This window comes from Pundamilia nyererei, unplaced genomic scaffold (genome assembly GCF_000239375.1).
Source record: "Pundamilia nyererei isolate P.nyererei 1_Seehausen unplaced genomic scaffold, PunNye1.0 scaffold00076, whole genome shotgun sequence".
Classification (NCBI taxonomy): domain Eukaryota; kingdom Metazoa; phylum Chordata; class Actinopteri; order Cichliformes; family Cichlidae; genus Pundamilia; species Pundamilia nyererei.
This window is the reverse complement of record NW_005187477.1, coordinates 803,887-824,397: the sequence shown is the minus strand read 5'-3', so window position 1 is coordinate 824,397 and position 20,511 is coordinate 803,887. Positions and strand designations below refer to the sequence as shown.

Below are 20,511 nucleotides of genomic sequence, written 5' to 3'. Positions count from 1 at the left end.
AGCCATGGGTGGCCACACAGTCTGAAGTGTAGAGGGAGTAGAGCAGTGGCGAGAGGACACATCCCTGAGGTGCTCCTGTGTTGATGGTGATGCTGTTGGAGGAAGCACCTGCCCACCCTCACCACCTGAGTTCTGCCAGTGAGATGCACAATAAAGATGTTGGAAGCCATCTGGAACAGCTTTGGTGACCTACTTTATAACATCCTTACAGAACAAAAAAACAAAAAAACCTACCTCTCCATTGCATAATGCAGAGATACAGAAAATCATTCGCACCCACAGCCATCAGGCTTTTCAAGTCTCATTCAAATAGCAGGTGAGCTAAGTCAGACATGAATTTCTCTCTGGGATCAATGAAGTTATTCTTATTCATATTTACATTGACAAACAGTGCTGTCCCTCCACATTTCTGTGAATCGGAAAACTCCTGAAACCAGGTGCAGTGTGAGTGTCTCTGACTATCGCCTCCAGAGCAATAATGATAATGAGGACGAGCTTTGTGAATTCATTAAAATTGAACCATGTGAGCAGACCTGATGTTAACGCTCTCTGCACGTTAGCAACGTAAAATACTGGAGTGAGAGACTCAGTGATCCGTACTGTAGAAGCTGTACTGGAAGCAAAAGGTGCTCAACATGATGGCAATGAAACTGGCTGCATTTAAACCATGCAAACCATCAGATTTTTTAAAGAACTCAGAACTTGATGGGCTTCACGCTCACACCTCCTACTGAGTTGCTGAGCAGTTCGCTTCTTTTGGACGTTGCAGAAAATCTGTTGGAAATATGTGATTGTGTCTGAGAGTCTAGTGTTTGTGGACATATGTTCTGTGTTAGGAATAAGAAACTACGATACTGGCATTTAAGCTGGAACTGTACTAATAACTCATATCTGCTTGTGGAAGAAAGAATAGCCCACAGAGAATAATAAAGAATAAAGTTATGGCTTGCTGGAGAGTTTAACTCTGAGACTGCTGTAGTAAAGCGTCTTCTATCCACTGCTACATTTGCATATTTCACTTTGTCGTATTCTAAAAATAATGGAGCCGAGCGTTGTTACTGATTTCAGTGCTGCAGAAGTCATTTGTTCACTTATTGTGTGCAGTTATTTTTATGTTATTCCAATAAGGATTGATTTTAACTATGAAATGAAACGATAACAGGAGTTGCAAAGTCGTGCAATATTAACAGGATGAAAAGTTGAGTTCTCGTTGCCGTTCTCGCTGTTTCATTTTCAGCTGAAGTTTCTACCCACTAGAGAATGTGAAAATCAATGAAACGGTGCAGACACAAACCCGCTGTATGTTACCTTGACATCAAACATGACATCAGACAGTTTACTCCACTGGGTTAAAAAAGGAGGTAGATAAATGAGTTTTATGCACCGGATGACAGTCCTGCTTTCCTGCAAGATGCATTTAAAACGGTTTAAAAGACTCAAAAAAATAATCCAGTTCTTTTTTTAAAAGCAGAAAACAAGATTTAAAAGTCATTTTTAAAGGTTAATGCTCATCAATCTGTGGCAAGTTGCAATGGGTTCAGCAGCCCGAGGGTGACCGCACTGAAGGGAATTACACAAACTGGTAATAGAAGAAAACATTACAAAGAGTTCGCAATTAAAGTGCGTGTGTGTTTGTGCGAGAGCGCGGTGCAGAGAAACACTGACTTAGGGTAATGCAGCCTTAATAGCCACATTAGTTTCTTGCTCCGGCTGAATCGTTTGAAGCAACTTGGACAAGCAAATAGGTCCATTAGGTAGCTATAGATCTCATAACACACGCTGAAATGGGCCCCTGAGTACAGCAAACCTGCATTCACCTGCACACTTCACTTCTTCTCTTCTCCCAAAATGCAAGATGCACAACAATGTGCAGATGCAGTTTGTCTCTCTGATTAATTAACACACACAAACACGCACACAGAGTCGCATCTTTTTTCCCACTGCCACTCCGCGTGTCATTGAAGGCTTTTCTATCACAACTAATTTGCTGCTGCCGCATTCACTGCTGCAGTGACAGGACTTTCCTAATGAGACAGAGTGCTCACAGTAATGGCAGGTGTGGACCTTGAATCAGAATTACAGTAATGAGATGAGCAGGCCTAATGGTCACAAGCAGAATAATAAGAAGTACAGACACAGGATGAGAGCAGCAATAATGAGAGTGAAGGCTGTGAGACGAGTCGGGAAAACAACAGAGCCACGGCAGGAGAAGGTGGCTGCTGTTGTTTTTGGGGACGTCATCTCAAGATTTTACACATCTGAAGGTTTCTTTACTGAATATTCAGCTCTGTCTGATTAAGTAACATGAAAAAAAAGTTTTGAAGTTTAAGTTTAGTCATGAAAGCGTGGCCTACATACTGAAGAGGCTTCCCTCTCCACCTCTCACTTGTTTGTGCTGTTGAGTTCTGCTGTGTGACAAGATAACGGCCTCATAAATAGTCATCATTAGCAGTGAAGCTTCCGTGTTTGAGCTGATACCTGCAGAGCAGTTTGCGCTCAGTTACCATGTGAATGCAACAGTTTGGCATTAGTGTGACAGCAAAAGTTTTTCTTAAATCATTACTATAGTTATTTCCCACCATTATGCAAATTCCCCTCGGTGCTGGAATGAGCTGCAGACTGCAGAATCCCTCATTAGCTTCATATGCTAGTCTCATCACGTGCTGTCTGACTAAACAGGTTTGTGAATGCGTGTTGCTGGTTACACATCCCTGAGGTTGTGGTCTTAATGGTCCAGTGTGTGGAAATGGGGCAGTGGCATTTAACTCGTTTTCATTTATGGGCAGATGTATCCCAGTTTGGGCTCGGAACAGGAAACTCAACAATCTTTTGCCATTTTCAGTGCAAAATTTTAGCATTCTGTGCAACCCAATATTACAGCAAAGCATATAATAGACCCACTGGTCCATCATGTGGGTGCCATGCTTTACCTCCCATAAGCGTGAAATGTTTAAGTTGCAGCAGAGAGCTACAGTGAATTAAAACCAACAAGTCGTTATTGACTCTTTATGCCAGGTAAGGTTAAGCTAGATTGCTGATCTGTATTGGGGAATGTTTCTTTGAAAGCTAAGGAGCTTGGAAAGAAAAGCTGGACTTCTTTAAGTTGCTTGAAGACGTTTCACCTCTCATCCGAGAAGCTTCTTCAGTTCTAAGGTCAAATGGTGGAGAGTCCCAGATTTAAACGCAGTGGGAGTTTCCCCCCAAAAGAGGGACAAAAGCTGGCTTTCTTTGAAAGCCCATTGCTGTTTTTATGTTGGCTTTGAATTATCGCTCTCTGCTGGTACTGCAAGGCACTTCAAGCCTAGGAGAGACTTCCACAAGATGGACCGGCAGGTCTGTTATGCGCTTTGCTGTCATACTGGGTTGACCTGCAATGTCCGCAACGGTTCGCCATGGTCAGGTGTTAACCTTGTCTAATCCCACTGTGGTATGACAAACCTTCAGGGGTTACATAAAGTAAAAGTCCAACCATTATACTGTTGTTTTCTTCAGTTTTCACATACATCTGCGAGCCCAGGCTCAGAAATGAAAAACTGTAAAATCAAGAAAGCCCTAAATTTTCCATGTCGTGTAGAAGAATGGGGACTCGTCATGCTAGAATCCCACCAGAAGGAAATTTAAAGTTTTTAAACAGGTGCTAGAAATGTTTTATTTCAGCCTAAACTCGATCTTCTCCTAAACCAACCAACAGTTCGACTAAAGAGCACTGGTTTAAAAATACAGACTTTAAGAAAAAAGTGAGCAGAAAATGGTAAAGCTGAGTAAATGAGAATGAAACAAAGGCTACAGTGGCAATAACAACATTTGTTTGAACTTCCTGCCTTTAAAGATGCTGTTTAATGGTTTTAAAGGCCACTGTAGGTAACAACGTGTACTCAGCAGTGTCATCTGCACAATGTCACAAAAGTTTACACATTGCCCTTATTAATATTATTAACATGTAAGATTTATGAAGCTGTGCACAAGTTATAACATATTAATATTAAAAATGCATTAATGGAGGCGTAAGCGTGTTGACAAAGAGAAATACAATGAGTATGACAACAGAGCCTTGACATTTCTTCCAGTGTGTTTTCTGATGCGTCACAGAGGCTCAAAGATCAGAGAATTGCGTTTGAGACGAGAGGTTGTTCGTTTCTGCTAGTCATTACCATTGCTTGAGCCCAAGACCAAACTCTTGAACCTGCTCGGTGGCCAACAGGCTGCACTGCGGTTTTAGAGGAAGTCCTACAGATACGACTGTCTCATGGACAATTTAAATGGAACAGAGAAAAAGTAAAGTTGTTGAGATTTGCTTGCCCAAACTAGCGTTTCTTGCTGATATGTTGTTTGCTATTAATTAAGCACTTGTATTATGTGTTGGTGTTGTCTGCACACCACACCAGGACAGTCATTAGGAAACCCACCAATTCTGCCTGCGTCTCAGACAGAGGTTGCAGTTTGAAATGCCCTCGCAGCAGAAAGAGCAGCTTTGGGAGTTTGGCTGTAATGGGCCTGTAACTACCACGGCCACAATTGCAATGATAAAGTGGTCACACTCAAACTTGAGGCTACTGCAGTCTCCATAGAGCTGAAATTACTGAGGTCTGGTTATACAAGATTCATATCCCAATATACTTAATGATGATGCATGATATAAATCTCAGTATCCTCTGTGAAAAGAAAAGTTCAGAGGCTGCAGCGTCAGTTTTAGGAAACATAGTTAAACCGTTTTCCATCTTTCTTTGTGCAGTTTAAAATGATTCCAGGTTCATAATTATGAGAACTGCTTCACTGGGTCAACTGTTTTCACTCATCTGGGGATATCTCAGCTTCTTTGCTGTGGAGTTGGATGCGGTTCTGGTCAAACGTCATCGTTTTCCATACATTGTCGTTATCACACCGCGGCCTGCGTATCACATTCATACATAAACACTAATGGATGTGTCTGGAGTAATGTGGGGTTCATGTTGACCAAGAGTGCTTCGACTGTAGCGATCTACCAATGAATAAAAAGCTGGTACTGCCCGCCGTGTTATGGACACAAACTGCAGCACGATGGATTTCAGGCAGATATCCTTAAATTAGGTGGAGGCCATGCAATAATTATATTCACATCTTCACTCCTTTACCTGTTAAGGAAGTGAAGCTTTTATACTCCAGACTCAGTTATATTAAAAAAATGCCATCTTATCAAACTCAGAATGAGTGATGAGAGAAGAGTGGAGAGCTACAAACGTGCAAAATTGTTAATATTTAAATGTTTTGATCATAATTCAGTACTGAAGCACAACCAGTTATCAAAAGTCACGCCGTGCTTCCTTTGAATGCTGAATAAGCTTTTTTTAGCCTCCGTCTCCTCAGCTTTTCTATAAAATAATGCAAACAATTTATTTTATAGAAACTTTTAGTACATCACTGCTGCATCAAGGTACCTAAAGTCCAGCCATTCAGATGCTGTAAATATAAAGAAGACTGGGAAAAGGGCTGTCCGCTCCCTGGAGCTGTCTAGCCAAAGCTCCATGAATACTGAGCTTGCGAAGAGTTTCAGGCAAATGCCATAAATATACCCATAAATGTAAACATACTGTTGCTGCTGTTGAACTTTGAAAACACTTTTGGAAGCCGAATAGCTCTTAATGTGTGTGGCGCTCCCTCTTCCCTTCGCTGTAAACTCAAGGTCAACAGACATATTACAGTCCTGACAGCAGCGGTGGACTCAGCCAAGGGACCGAGGACACATCCGGCTGCTGACAGGCTGCTTGGCCTTACTGGCTCCCTCTCTGTGTCGCTTTATAACTTTATTGATCTGGACAAAGCAGTGGAGCAGACAGGCCTATTACAGTGCACCCTGTATACCGCTGTGTTTCTTTCATGGTCATTCAGTGGAAGAGGTGCAGCAACGCCTCTACAGTGATGGGCACAGAGGAGCAAAATGAGGTTTTATTCTCAACAAAATTATATGTATATTGAGAAATAATGCAGAAAAAATCTAATCTAGCAGAGAAGAAGTAATCACAGTGCTATAGTTTCTGGATTCTGTCATTTGAGGGCTGAGCGTTAGCGTTTTGGATGCCATTGTTAGTGTGTGGAGTCAGAGTGAGCTCATAAGCTTATATTAGAAAGCTTGGTTAACACGCTGCATTCAGAAACACATTCCTGCTAATAAGTGCTCAGTAACACACTGATAAAATGCTGCAAAATCACCAAAGATGAAGCATAACGTTTGTGTTTGTACAATTAACCACAGGACAAGCCAAATTATTTATTAGCTTTTAATAAATTTGGTTAAAAAAAATCAGCGGTCGACTCAGATGGAGCTGAGATCTAGCAGGTAGCCTTTGGCTCAAGCTGCCTGTATCAATCAAAGAAGCCACGCCCCTGACAACCAGTATCCTGGTGGATGAGATACAAAAACAAACAGTTCATGTGAAAATGTAAAATATCCATAAAGGTGTTTTTTTTTTTTAGATGTACCTCTCAACATTTATCTCTTCTGTAAAGCTGGCCAGTTTAAAACACCTTTTAAATGTGTGCTCGTTACTTCTGTTTCACCTCTGATATTTGAATCAGTAATCCGACATGCTGGCACTTCTAAATGTGAGCACAATTAACATTAAAGTCCCTGCTCTTTTCTGACTTGTCATATTATTTAATGTCAGCAGCTTCAAGGCTTTGGCTGTGCATTTCCTGCTGGCTGTGCAAAAAAAACTTTGGCTACGAGTTGGACTGTCAAATAAAGCTACGGTTTGTCAATTATAATGGTGCTTCTTCAGCAATAACACACATCCACTTTTGATGATAGAGTAGCAAATAAAATGCCTCGAATGGGCTCCACCTCTCCTCTGCACATCACCCCACCCCCACCCACAACCCTTCATCTTCTCCGGAGGTGTTGTTAGCAAAGAGCAGGCGCGCAGGAGGCTGAGTGAGCGTCCACATTTTACAGCCGTGTGAGAACTTTGAAGAATTCCTGATGCTCTTGCACAGCAAGACTGTGAACCCAAAATGTTGCACAAATGATGCTATGATGATGGAGTTTATTTCTAAAGGCACAAGGCTCCTTGGTGTTATTATTCAATAGTTGTGCTGAGTCAGCAGTTGTTTTAGTTTTGTTTGGGGAAATCAGGGGAATATGTGCTTACGGATGCTGTTATTATTTTAGCCCTTCAGACCCCCACAGGCAATCGAGGATTTAAGACTAGATACTATTTTAGTCCAACATTTCAAAGTAGACGTCTGGTGCAACAACATCTGGATGGATGGACAGAAGACACTTTTAAGAACTCCAGTTCCATAGATCTGTATGTAGTTGAATTTAGGTGACCAGAACTGACAGTAGTTCAAATCTTAATTCCAGAGGCTGTTCCTCTGTCCTCCACAGTGTGGGCATCATATCTTCCCTGCAGAGTGACTTGGGGCATTGCCTGGAGTTCATGGTTTATGCTGGAGTTCCATGTGAACTCCAAGTGAACCAAAATGCGTCACGTAAGAATGTTCAGTCATTCGTTTGCCAGGAAGAAGGTGTTCTGCACTATTGGAGAACATGAAGAATTTATGTTCATTTCACAGCTAGTATGTAGCCCGTATAGATTTTTGCACATCTGTAGTACCTCGTTGAATCCCAAAATACAAAGCATATGTTTTTAGCTAAAACTTGGAATGTACCCCTGGTGTTGGTTCAGATGGAGGTTGGATCACATTCCCATCATTCCCATCAACCACTCTGGAGTTCATTTGGAACTGCACTGAGACCTTGTTTTGGTCTGTACCCGAGTGCGATCACTGTGTGCACCAGAGAACCACACCAAGGGGAAAATGAGCCAGAGTTCAGTGAAAAAAAAACAACTAGCAGTTAAGAAAACACAATGAGCACTTTGAATACATTTCTGATAGCTGCTGCTGCTTTCTTCTGCGATGTTTTGTGGCTTTGACTTGTTTTGTTTGTGTTTTTTGTTTAGCTGGTTCTGTTTAAGGTTTCACTCCAGTTCCACACCAAACTGGGTAAGCTATAACTGGCTTGACGTTGTGCCACAAAACCAGAAACGGTCAAACCCAAACTCCATTTCTTGTTCAGCTTCACGTTTCTGTGTTAGTTTCATCACTTTCATCAGTTTGTTCATTCTATTCGTAAACCTATGTTACATTTCAGAGTGTGTCGGCCTTCTCTGTGTCTGTGTCAAGTTTTCATGTTCTTCTTGTGCATCCATGAATTTCCTTCAGGTACCCCGCTCTGCCCAGAGACCAAAGGCATGTATGTTAGGTTTGTTAGTGATTCATTGCCAAAGCAAGAAACCCTTCACTACCTTTTAGGTACTTCTGAACCTAAAGACGAAACCTCTCAGGAGAAAATATACTGGATGGGGCAACAAGATGTAAGGCACCATCAGTACAAAGAGATCCCGGCATGCTCGCTGGGCGGGACTTTTTTCACAAATCCGAATGCCCATTTTTCGATTATTATATTTCTGTAACATCGCAGGTTCGTCATACCTATCTCGATACTTCATCCATTAGTTTGTGCTCTATTTTTAGTATTTATTTAGTATTATTTAACATTTTCATGTTTTTATTTCTGTGTTTCATTTTCAATATCTGCCTTCTAATTTCTGTTTCTTATTTGCATGCAATTGTTTTGTCTCACTGCGGCATCAGTCCCATAAAACATCACACTCTTATTATTTCAAAGCATTTCTTCACAATGGCTGATTTATTGCGGAGGTATCAGAGCTGCTCAAACAGTGGATAAGCTTTGTGTAGCTTCTGTTTGGTTCCCACCTCCTCGTTGTTTAGTTTGTTAGAGATAATCATGTTTATTTCAAGGTTTTTTCACACTGTTCTCAATTAAAAAGAGTCTCAGTTTCTCAGTGTGGTTAATATTTTCTTTATCTTTCACTCAAAGCATTCATTGTCAAATATGAATTCGTGGCAGCAGAGATGATAATTCTAACAGCACATTCATGGGTGTGTTTACTGTATGTCATTATGTGATGGCATGCCCGCTTTTCACCGATGAGAGAAACACTTCCATAATTCTTTTCCCTGGTATTTTCTATTATCATTTAATTGGCAGTGGTGCGCAGACACACAGTCATACTGAGTTCAGTATTGAACAGCAGTCCCAACGACACAGTGCGCCTTCATAGTTTTTCTCTGTCTGTTCAAGAAACCGTAAATAACCAATCAAATTGAGAGCTTTTCAAATTCTTTTCATCAGCTGAATGACCACTGGAGTGACAAGTCAAATAGTACACTGATGAAACATGCACATACTGTAAATTTACAGACAATACACTGTTTTCAATTCACAAGGTTAATTATTCCTGATTAAAGAGAGTTCAGCTAAGCTGTCTCAGAGGCAGACACTGGTAACACTGGTGAGCCCACCGGTGGAAAAAAAGGGGAAAAGAAAAGAGTGGAAAGCTGTTTATGAAAGGTGTTTCTTAGGCGGGAAACCCTTGCAACTCAAAAGGTGCTGTTCTGGTGAGCCCCAAAGGGCTTTCTGAGCCTCCTGCATGGAGTATTTCTCTGCAATCACAAACTCTGTGTAAACAATCTTGGTATCAAAATAAAGCTAACAGATTTCATCAGAGGTTTAAATACTGCAGCAGTTGTTACTGTGTCAAAGTTACTGAGGCTAGAACACAGATAGTCAGTAATCAACATTTAAACATCATCTGTGCCAAGATTTATGATTCCATGGTGGTCTTCTTTTGTGGCTGGTTCACTGGATTTTGGTCGGAGCGTGTTGAAACTTGGAGTTTGGGGATCTGTGAGAGCCCAGCTAGCTAACCAGGCTTTGGTTCCCTTTTTACATGAAGTCGGGAGAGTTCGTGGCTTCGTTGTGTGTGTTTAGAAGACTTTTGCACAATTACGTAACTGCTCTTTTAATCATTGCTTGTTCTCACTGTGTTTGGTTGTTGTAGAAATGGTTTATATGAGCGTTTAGATTCTAAGGTTTCTGTGGATACCCCACATGTCAATATTTGCGTAAAAAACTTCATGCCACGGAGGGTTGCATACCTCTCAAGAGGTTTGACTAGTATTAAAATGATGCCTGCAAGCCACTCTGCAACCCAATTCCAGCTCTAAGTTTCCATTTAGTTTCTGTGTCTTTTATTAAACTTAACTGGAGAAGTTGTTTCTTTTCTGCCAGGTTTACATTTCCTTAAGGTCTATTTTCTGTTCTATTCAGTTTTCTCTCTGTGCACCCAGTGAGTAGGTGAAATTATTTTGGTTCACCACTGAAACACCAACTGAGCTCTGGTCGTCTTACACTAGATAAACATGACAGGTTTTATAGTTAGCTTCTCAGCTAATTCGTTCACGCAACTAGAATCTGTGGTCGTCTTAGCATCCCTGGATTTGCACGCTGCAATGAAAGCTCAGAGAAATTTGGTTCTAATGTGGGATCTCAGTCCTAATCTTACGAATTAGTGAGGATAACTTAATAATGGCAAAAATCTTAACCTAGTTTTGTGGCTGTCTCCCACTGTTTGTCGACTCTGCTGCAGCGGGATGTGTGCTGTAAATGTCAGAGCAATTTTTCATTCTTCATCTGTGCCAAAATGAATTCCTGAGGCCTGACTGTTTGGCAGTAACAGCAGCCTGATCTGCTGCTTGGCTTTGCTTTTGTGTGCTAATGCCCCCCTGAGGAGCCCCAGCAGGTCTGTGTGTGGTGGCTCAGTGAATGTGAATGTCATGGTAATTTTACACTTTATCCCTAAAAGGATGGAGTTATATATTTCGCCTATCTATATCTGCTGAGATTTCATCAGACAGTGGTTCATCTGTGCACATTTCTTTTGTACGTCCTGACCAGAAAAATGTGATCTGGCTTTTTTCAGTTATTCTTCCTGAGAGAGAATTTCTACATCTGTCCTACTCTAAGACACTCAGGAGAATCTCACATGGATTGTACCACATGCTGGTTGTATATTGATAAAAACATTTAATATTTTGCATGGTTTGAATAATGTAACTTGATAAAAATATAATCCAGACTCAGAGTCAGAAGTGTCAGCATGTTTTAAACTAAACAAGTTGCATGAAAATGAAGCCGATGTGGATAAAACTGCAGTTCCTCTGGATGCCACCTGAGGCTGGCTTCAAAAGTGAGTCGTCCCCACAGCCCTGTTAAAATGCCTCAAACTTTAATGCATTAAAACGTATTTATATGTTTTGGTGTATTGATGGTCAGGCTTTAAGTTATGAAACAGTCCAGAAAGAAACCCAGTGCCAAACACAGCAGGCAGGATAAAAGTTCACTAAATCTTCAGTCCAGCTCATATATGATCATGTAATGAAAACAACGGGAATACAACGAAACAGAACTTGAAGAAAGACTTAAAACAGTTTAAAGACGAGTGTCAGGGAGAGCAGTGGAGAATATGAATCCTGTAATTAAGTGTACAGACTGTTCTCATCCATGCTGTGTGTCTCAGTTAGGCCCACATCACTCAACCAAGAAACACGAACAGTCTTTTACACGTGTAATCCTCTGGCCTCCTGCAGAGACACCTGAATTTTCTCTTGCCATTTATATAAAGAGTTTTTTACTGTACCTGACATCCCATCGGATTTATACTACAGTAATTGTTATTCCCTGAGAGTCATGTTGTATCAGAAAGCTTTGAATTGTATTCATTTATTGTAGAATAATTCTGCATTGTCGTCCTCTATAATTGTGACATTCGGGTTGTGGTGAATATGAACCGTTTCAGTGTTGTCTCTTCTTATTTTAACAATGTTTACAGCAACATATATTTGGAACTTGCAGAGCCAAATATTCACACACGCAGTGTTCTGACAGTTTGGTGTATCCCTCACCTTGACGTGACCTTGGGAGCTGCGCTATTTATTTTGGTGCCTATAGCACAGAGCACAGGTGGGCGGAGGGGCGCTGACATGAAGCAGCAGGAAGACAGCTGCTGGGGGTTCTTGTGGAAAAAGTATCCCAGTTATGATGAGAATAGATGTGTGGCAATCGTGTGTCTTTTTAGGTCAACGTCAGGGCAAAGCCATCTTTACAAAATCTGTAGAAATAGGAATTGAATGTGTTACGTTGCTCTGAAAGGATCCAGGCGATTAGGAAAAGTAACAAAAAGTGTCTGGGTCAGAAAAACGAGACAGAGAGGCAAAATGGTTAAATTAAAGAGTTTTATTAAAGTTTCTATTAATAACTCAACTAAAAGAGACGGACAAGCTGCTATCACCATTTAAAGAAACAAAACAAAACAAGCGTTGGTCAGTAAACTGAAAAGTAACTAAAAAGGATTCGTTGCCAAACACTCGCCCACACAGGCCCTAACCCAGCCAGGGCCGTGCCAAATGTAACAAATCTCCAAATGTAACAAATCTCCAAATGTAACAAATCTCCAAATGTAACAAATCTCCAAATGTAAATGCAAATCTTTTAAGCAATATGCTTTCTCGACATCTGCTGATGACACAGGAAACCTCCAAAACCCCCTTGTTGCCCCTGAACGAGTTTTGAGTTCTGCTTGTAATGATGCTTATATTTGAATATGTGAAGTCCGAGTACTGGCCAGTGAACCCTCTGATGTCTAAATTATAATTCCTGAGAAGTAGCCATCACCCTAACCCCTAATTTCCTACATTTTGGAGAAAATTAAATGCTAAATGAGCAGTGACAGGGCTCTGTAAGTTGTTGCTAAACCCTCCTTTAGTTACACTGCAGTGGGCCTGGGCTGCTGGGGGCTTCCCCAGTGAGGTGAAATGAACGCAATTACTGAAAAAATGTTGATTTGGAAAAAAGCGATTAGTTGTAATTTGTCAACAGTCAGCAGAAATTTAAAATGATTTAAAAGCTGATAAATCTCCAAACATTGATTGTGTTCATCTGGACGTAGCGTTTTCAGTGGGAGGAACATTTCCTCACTCATCCAGAGGACTTCTTCACCCTCAGCTACCTGCAGCTTCAACCATCCTTTTTAAAACAAAACGTTTGCCCAATGACTGAAACTAGCACCACTGACAAACAATGTGCTGCGAGGTCACTTCCTTTATCATTAACCATCAACTAATTTGGGGGTTTTCTTACCTGGATGATTGAGCATGCATCAAGACAAAAGCTGCAGCGGTTAAATCCAAGCAGGGCTGGGCTACATGAACAGTCTGCGTGGAGCGTAGAGAGGAATCCATTTTCTGAAACGTAATCTCAAGACCACCAGCTGCCAACGCTTTAGCTTTTTATTGGCATTTTCTAATTTATCTGCACTCATGGGAAGCCTTGGCACAGATATCAACTGCATGTTATCAGGATAACCGTACGTTTCACTAGAGGCCAAGAAAGAAAAAAGGTTCCTCTTGATAACTGATGGATTCCAGATAGTTGTTAAATTATCTATTATCCACAGCTGCTTTGATACTGATTAATAACTTCTGCAAAATGTATTAAATTGGGGCAGTCAGAGTCTGATATGCAGTCTTCAGTTTCAGAATGCCTGTGATGTAAGGAGCCTCACTTCACTGTTTGCTGTCATTAAATCACCATAAAGCATGCAGGAACTCTTTGAGGCGCTCTTCGTATTAGCTCTTCGTATTAGCTGATGGTTGAAATGTCCCCTAAAGATGTGCATGTTTGTAAAACTAAAACAATTGTTGGTGGTCACAATGTTATCACCATTTTGTCAGTAAGCACACTTCACCTGTTGGTGGGTGTTTTTCACTCACTGGTTGCTCTTTTTTCCCTCGTGCGCAGCTTCACAGCATGTTTGAGCTTCCAGTGGCTCTTATTTGTTTTCCAAGCTTTTTGGTTTCAGATTCGGACACCACATTTATTTGTTAAAAAGCTCCAGTCGCATTTTCACGTTTGTATTCTGCACTTCACAAACCTCACTCCTACTCACTTTCCTCAGTTCGCTCCTGTGTGCAGTGGTTCTTGATGAATGAGAGGCGTTTTCCAACTGTTGAGCTTCAGACTGCTTCACTGTGCTGAACACTGATATGAGGTCGCGGGTGTGAGCTCGTGGTGGCTTTACACTTTGGTGGTCGTACAGTGACTGGGATAATTTGCCACAGTGGGATCTGATTTCCACAGTGATCACAGAAAATATTGTTGGACAGCTTAATTAGTTTCATTCAGCTTCACGCTGATAACATTCCAGAGGTTTGCTAATTCAAATGAGGGTCAGATTTTCTCATTTTCATTTTTTTCTGTTCTTTTTTCCTGTATGAAACCAGAAAAACAAGCGAAAGAAATGGAATGAAAGTGTGTGAGGGCGACAGATGAGAGTCGTCTTGATTTTAAACAGTAAACTGAAGGAAATTCAACACCAGCCACAGACAATGGGATATCAGTGTCAGTTTAACAAATAGGCTTTACAAGTATATGCTGCTCAATGCAAGAGGGGAATTAAATATAGTAAGTCACCTTGATAAAGAAAAGAAGAACATAGTATGTCACCCTGGACAGGTTAATATCCCACTGAGCGCGTGCAGCAGAGCTGTGGCATATATAACGTTGCCCAAATGAAATTATCTCAGGAAGTGTGTACCAGCTGAGATGGAGACAGGAGAAATAGATATAGTAAAGTGAAATGCAGATCAGGTGTTTTGTGAGCAGCTCTGAATTTGCAGGACAAACTCGATCCAGGAAAAATATAAATGCATACAAATCTCTTCGCTCATACATGTTTGCAGTCATGTTCTAAATATTTGATACTGATATGCTTTGATTAATTTGTGTGTAACACGTTAGTGTTACAATAGAATAATGTGCTGCCTATAGCATAAACAGGAGCTGTAGAGGGCTGTGATAAACAAGGCCAACTATAAAGTGCCGGAGCTTCCACACATAGATGCCGGTCCGTAATCGTTCACTTATTCGAGGCAAAGTGTGGACCGTGCTGATCCATGTAAAGCCTATTTTACAGTGTTATTTTATGTGTTTGTGTCACTTTGCGTAAGATTACAGCCTTAGCGAGGATGCTTGTGTGCGGTGCTCCAGAAACCCAAAGGCATGCAGCTCAGTGCGGATGAATCTGCAGGGAGCCCTTCGCTTTCGAGCTGTTGTGCTTCAGACTCGAGCAAAGCACAGAAAGTGGCTTCAACTGACTTTTTATTTTAGCACCACAAGCAAAAGCAGCCCACAGAGCTGTTGTTTGTGACATCGCCCCCTGATGACAGTAAACGGCTACAGCATGTGAATGACAGCCTGCACAGCCATCCATAGGATCTGTGTGGGACCAACCCCAAAGCATGAAAAAGCCATGAAATCTGCACAAATCCCTTTGCTTTACTTCCAAAGGCGTCTACAGGAGCCTCCGGACTAAGACCACCAGGTACCGGAACAGCTTCTTCCCCACAGCTGTCAGACTCCTGAACTCTGCCTCCTGACGTCTGACCCACGTTAACTCATGGACTGAACATACACACACCCACAATGGTCAACTGTACCCTCAAACACACAATAATAACATGGACTGAACCACCACTCACAACCACCAGCACTTTATATACCTCTGTAGAAACTATCTACACCCTCACTTATCTTAACTGCAGTACTGTATAGCTCTGTGTAAATAATCATTCTGTACATTCGATAATTTTTAATCCTACAACTGTTTACAACTTGCATAGTTCCCATTTCTGTATAGCTGTATATCTCAGATTTCTGTAAAGTTATTTATTTCATATTCTGTATAGTTTTTCATATTTATATCCTGTTCATAGCTTGTACTCACTACAGCCTGTACATACTTATAGTTATAGAATATTCACAACATACTTCATACCGTGTACATTATAACATACCATAATAGACCCATTTCTGTAATATACTCACATATCTATATTATTGCTAATATATATTGTAATATATCTATATCACTAAAGCACTTCTGGATGGATGCAAACTGCATTTCGTTGCCCTGTACCTGTGCATGTGCAATGACAATAAAGTTGAATTCTATTCTAATTCTATTCCACACCAGGTTTCTCTGAAACTGAAGCCTGTCTCGTTCTAACAAAATTCTCAAATAAAAATCTTGCCAATTACCTTTTTTTCTCTTCTCATTTATCTTCCACATCCTTGTTCCAGAGAGCTAACTGACCTGTTTCAAACCTCAAAGCTTTATCACCCTTTTTTTTAAAACATTTCTCCAGTGCAAAGCTGATTTTAGCCACTGGTAACTGTAAATGCCATCTTATATGCAGGTAATCTATTATGAACCCACAGGGCCTTTATCAGCAAATAGCAGTCCTATAAATACACATGTGAAATATATAAAACCATGAAACATAACTGCGCCATCCTTCAAATGTTGCTTTGTTTTTGTTTGTTTTAATTGATTTTTATTTTTGTAATTTTCCCTTTCAAACTCTTGCTTCAAGTATCGAGACTCTTGCTCTGAATCAAACTCAAGTAAAGACCTTTAGTGGGATTTGAGCTTTAATCTCGTAGTCTAGTTTGCAGAGTTTAATTAAATGTGGATCTGAAGTAAATCTTTGTGCGTCTTCCCGCTGCTGACTCAAAAACACTGAGCTCCTGCTCTCAGCCACAGCTGACGATGCACAGTCAGCTCTGCGCCGTGTCGCAGTGGATCTAAGGGCAAAGGGATATTGTGCTTTGGTGGACACAAAAAGATGGGTCATTTGTTAAAGTTGGAGTCCCAGTCTTATCGAGCCACGGGCAACATCTTTAATTTGTACCGCTGAGCAGTGTTTTCAGCAGCAGATAACAGAACAGTCTTGTGTCATGAAATTTCTTACGTGATGTAGGTCTTGTCCAGAATGCTGCTTCTTTTACAAATTTAGTGCTGAAACTCATTATTTCAATACAATTAGATGTCCTGTTATGCTTCACTTGTTTTCTTCCATATGTAGTGTACACTGCTGGTGGATACTGATATTAAATCTGGCCAAAGGTTTCCAAAAGTGACATCAGTGTATGTAAAAAAAAATGTGTGTTATGTCAGAAGGGATTTCCTTATATAGTCGTCAGGCATACTGAGACTCCACCCACTGGCTGTTTAACCCTTCACACTGTTAGGTGCAGTTAATTTGGGGTTAAAAGTGAAAGGAGCTATAAGTGCTTTTTTGACAGGATGAACCGATTTGATCAAATCCTAATTGTGCAGACGGATGTGTAAAGAAGCTGTTCTCGTTTGGGCTTTAAAGAAAAGTGTACATGACTTGTAAATCCAAATCCACTGGTGTTACGGCCTTTACGAGCAGCGGCACGCTGACTCAGACAGGCTCAGACACACACCAGCACTCAGAGTTCTGGATGAACATCCAGGGTTTTGGAAGCGAGGCAAACATTGACATATAGCAAATGGTGAGCTAACTGTGTTGCGGCACTGAGAGGCTGTCTGGATTTCACACTGTGTGGTCTGGCAAGTCTGTTACATGTCTGACTGACGAGGATGTATTGCAAGGTTTGCCAGCCAATGAAAACCCGGATCAGTCAACATGAAAGTAAATTTGTATCATAGATGCAAACCCGGGAGCAGCTCATTTTCTTTTCCCCCTTCACCTCTGAGCACACCTCATTAAAGGGAGGATGTGAGCAGTGCGTTTCTTCACAGGGGATGCACTTGGATCTGCCGCTTACAAACTAAGGCTTAATGAAGAATTTCAATCCACTGTATCATTCTTTTGCTGGCCTCAGATACAAAGTGAAAAGGTAACATAGAAGTCTCTGTGTGACTGGAGTTTAAATCAGCTGCAGTGGCGGGTTTTCCAAGACTTCCGGTGTAGCCTTGATATCCAGCGGGTGGATCGCAATTCAAGGCCCACTCATTGTTTACAAATGTACTTAAGAAGCGTAGTATATAAAAAGGCTTCCAAAACTGATGATGCATTTCAGTAAATGTGTTTCCTCCTTGCATGCATATGTAGCTTAGATGCGATTGCCTGTCTGTGTATTCTAAATCCTGATGGTTTTAGTGTGTGAGCAGCTGAGGTTAGTGGCGTTTGCTGACTGCACTGTCTCGTTGGGAGCATGGAGGGCAGTGAAGTGACGCTGACCCAATCAGGCCCTAATTTAAACGAGGCGCCCTCAGCCTCCAGCCAAAGGCCAAACTCACCTCGAGCTCAGAGTAACAGGAAGAACATCGCCAGTGTTGGACAGAGAATAATTTAGAACAGAGTATTAATGGAGATGATATAAATGATGACTTGGGTCATATTTTGATGCAATCATAGCAGACAATATCTGGTCAGAGAGTAAGTAAGTTATTGTAAGTACAAGTAAGTGGTAATTTATTTATTTATTCATTTTTACCTTTAGCTTAGTGGTTAAACAGTGAGTTATTCTTTTTTCACTTCCATACACTCACAGGGAGGCACTGGGGACAGTTTGGGGTCCAGTATCTTTCCCGAACAGCGCACTGGATGAATTGTTGGAACCACTGACATTCCAGAGAGGGCTGTCTAAACATTTGACTTATCATCAAATGTTTAGACTGCCCTCTCTTCCTGAGCAACAATATCAATAATCACTTCCTTACCTGCAGATTCTATAGATATTCACTTATCTTCAGATAGAGACTACCATAGTTGTATCACTGAAATAATCAGCTGTTTGCTATCCTAAATAGTATCACATACTAGTACTCGTATGTACGAGGTTGTCATACCAAGTGCAGATGTGTGCTTGGTCCTCTTCACTCCTTCAGAAAAACGAATGAGGCAGGAGCTCAAAGCAGCAGAAAACAGAAGGAGAGTGCTGCTGCCTGTTGATTTGATTTAATGTAACGGTGTTTGCAGAGAGGCTTGTTTGTCTCCTCTGCTGAACTTTTGCTTCGCTGGGGGTGCACGTATGTTGGTGAAGGTCTCAGCTGTGTGTGGGGACGGCGCGGTGAAGGAAACATAACAACAGACTGTGTAAGGAAGTAGAGCTGTGGTCCAAAGAAAAGGAAAAATCCAAAAGATCTGAGCGCAGATGAGATGACTTTACATTGTTGTTGGTGTTTGTTTACTGTATGGTCACCAGTAGCTGCAGGATCAATCATTCACTCATTTATATGTATGAGGTTCTCATGCTGGTATTGCCTGGTGAATGGTTCACACTCGTACCAGTAGCACTCGGACTAGTGGCGATGCTACTGTTTTCTTTCTGACACTTGGACTGTAAAGATTCTCCAACCTGATGTAAACTGCAGTGTTTACTGTATTTCACTGGTAGAAGAAAAGTTTCAAAGCTTTTAATCTGATGTTGTGCTTATGACAGTGCAGCTCTGGAATCTTACACATACTATCATCCACCCCGACCTCTTTCATGCATTTTTCTCTCCCAATGAAACATCAGTTCGACTGAAACTGAAGTCTCTATTCATGATTTATCTCGAGTCTTTTATCACGCGGTTGAAGTGGCGTCTGATTTTTGTTTCACTTAAAATCTCCTTGAAATAAATGGCAAACAACAGGATGATTTAGATCACTTAACAAGAGCCAAACTGCAAGTCAGGGAGAGCTTTCAAACTATAATCTGCTGATGTAGTCATCCACAAGCTCTCTACTTCACATAACGGCGGCTTTGTTTTCAATACTGGCATCAAAAGAAAGCGATGGAGAATGAACTTAACTACTATTTGACTGAAATTCAAACTTATTTCTAGTGAATTTGGCGTTACAGCATTTTAAACCAGTTTATTTATTTATTTTTACCGTCTTGTCTGCCATGCTCCTCGCTTGGTGACTAACTGCAGTTTCTGTTTTACATATGCAGCAGGATATAAATTAGCATAATTACGTGTAAAGGTTGCTTTAACTCGACACTGTGAAAATCACTTGGACAACATTAATGGTGAGATAGACTTAAATGTGGGCCCCACACATCACAGGAGCAAAGCCAGCAGCACCACGCATGTTTATTGGTTTGTTTATTGAAATTTCTTTCATTCCTTCCTGTGCGCACTTATCCCTTCTTTCTTAATTTTCCCATTCTTCTCCAGTTGCTCGTCTTCCTCCTGACTCGTAGAGCTTAAATCAGGCAGCAAGGAGAGAGCAGATAAGGCCAAGGACTTGTAAGCTTGTATATCACTGCAGACAGGCAGGATTGCCTTTATCTCTGAGGAAACCCAACACCACAGGGCCTTGCTCAAGGCTGAAACCAGTAAAGCTTCCCCAGTAGATCCCAGTACACTTCCCAAAGCTTTAGCACAGAGCCAGCTTTATTATCGACCCTTGTTGCCTGGGAAGATATATGATACTTTAGATCGCACGCACACGTACACACACTTCAGATGCAATAGCAATTCAGTTTCCTCCGCTCCTTCATTATATGTGTGTTTACTGCATCTGAGATAATGGCCTGTTCCTATTGGCTAAAGCCTTTGCAGTATGTAATCCTCAGGGACCTATCAGAGCTCAGCGCTGTCTGGGGAGTGCTGGGCTGAATGTACTCATACCCTGTGGGTAGTCCGCCGGGAACTTCTTTTTCCTGTGCTGGGAAGTCAGTGAAAATGAGGTGCGTACAGATCAGAGTGTGTGTGTGTGTGTGTGTGTGTGTGTGTGTGTGTGTGTGTGTGTGTGTGTGTGTGTGTGTGTGTGTGTGTGTGTGTG

General features: G+C 41.3%; 1 protein-coding gene across 3 annotated transcripts in view; it reads left to right on the top strand.

Annotated features, from left to right (window-relative positions):
* The window catches only part of LOC102192222 (leucine-rich repeat and fibronectin type III domain-containing protein 1-like protein), a 394,097-nt gene that overhangs the window by 208,429 nt on the left and 165,157 nt on the right, over positions 1 to 20,511 (top strand). Inside the window, exon 1 of one of the 3 annotated variants that reach the window (XM_005737444.2) lies at positions 20,378 to 20,416. The exons of the other annotated variants lie outside the window; for them this stretch is intronic. The gene's annotated coding sequence lies outside the window, so the exon portion shown is untranslated. Of the gene's footprint in view, positions 1 to 20,377; positions 20,417 to 20,511 lie in introns of those variants that run through there. 3 annotated transcript variants of the gene reach the window in all.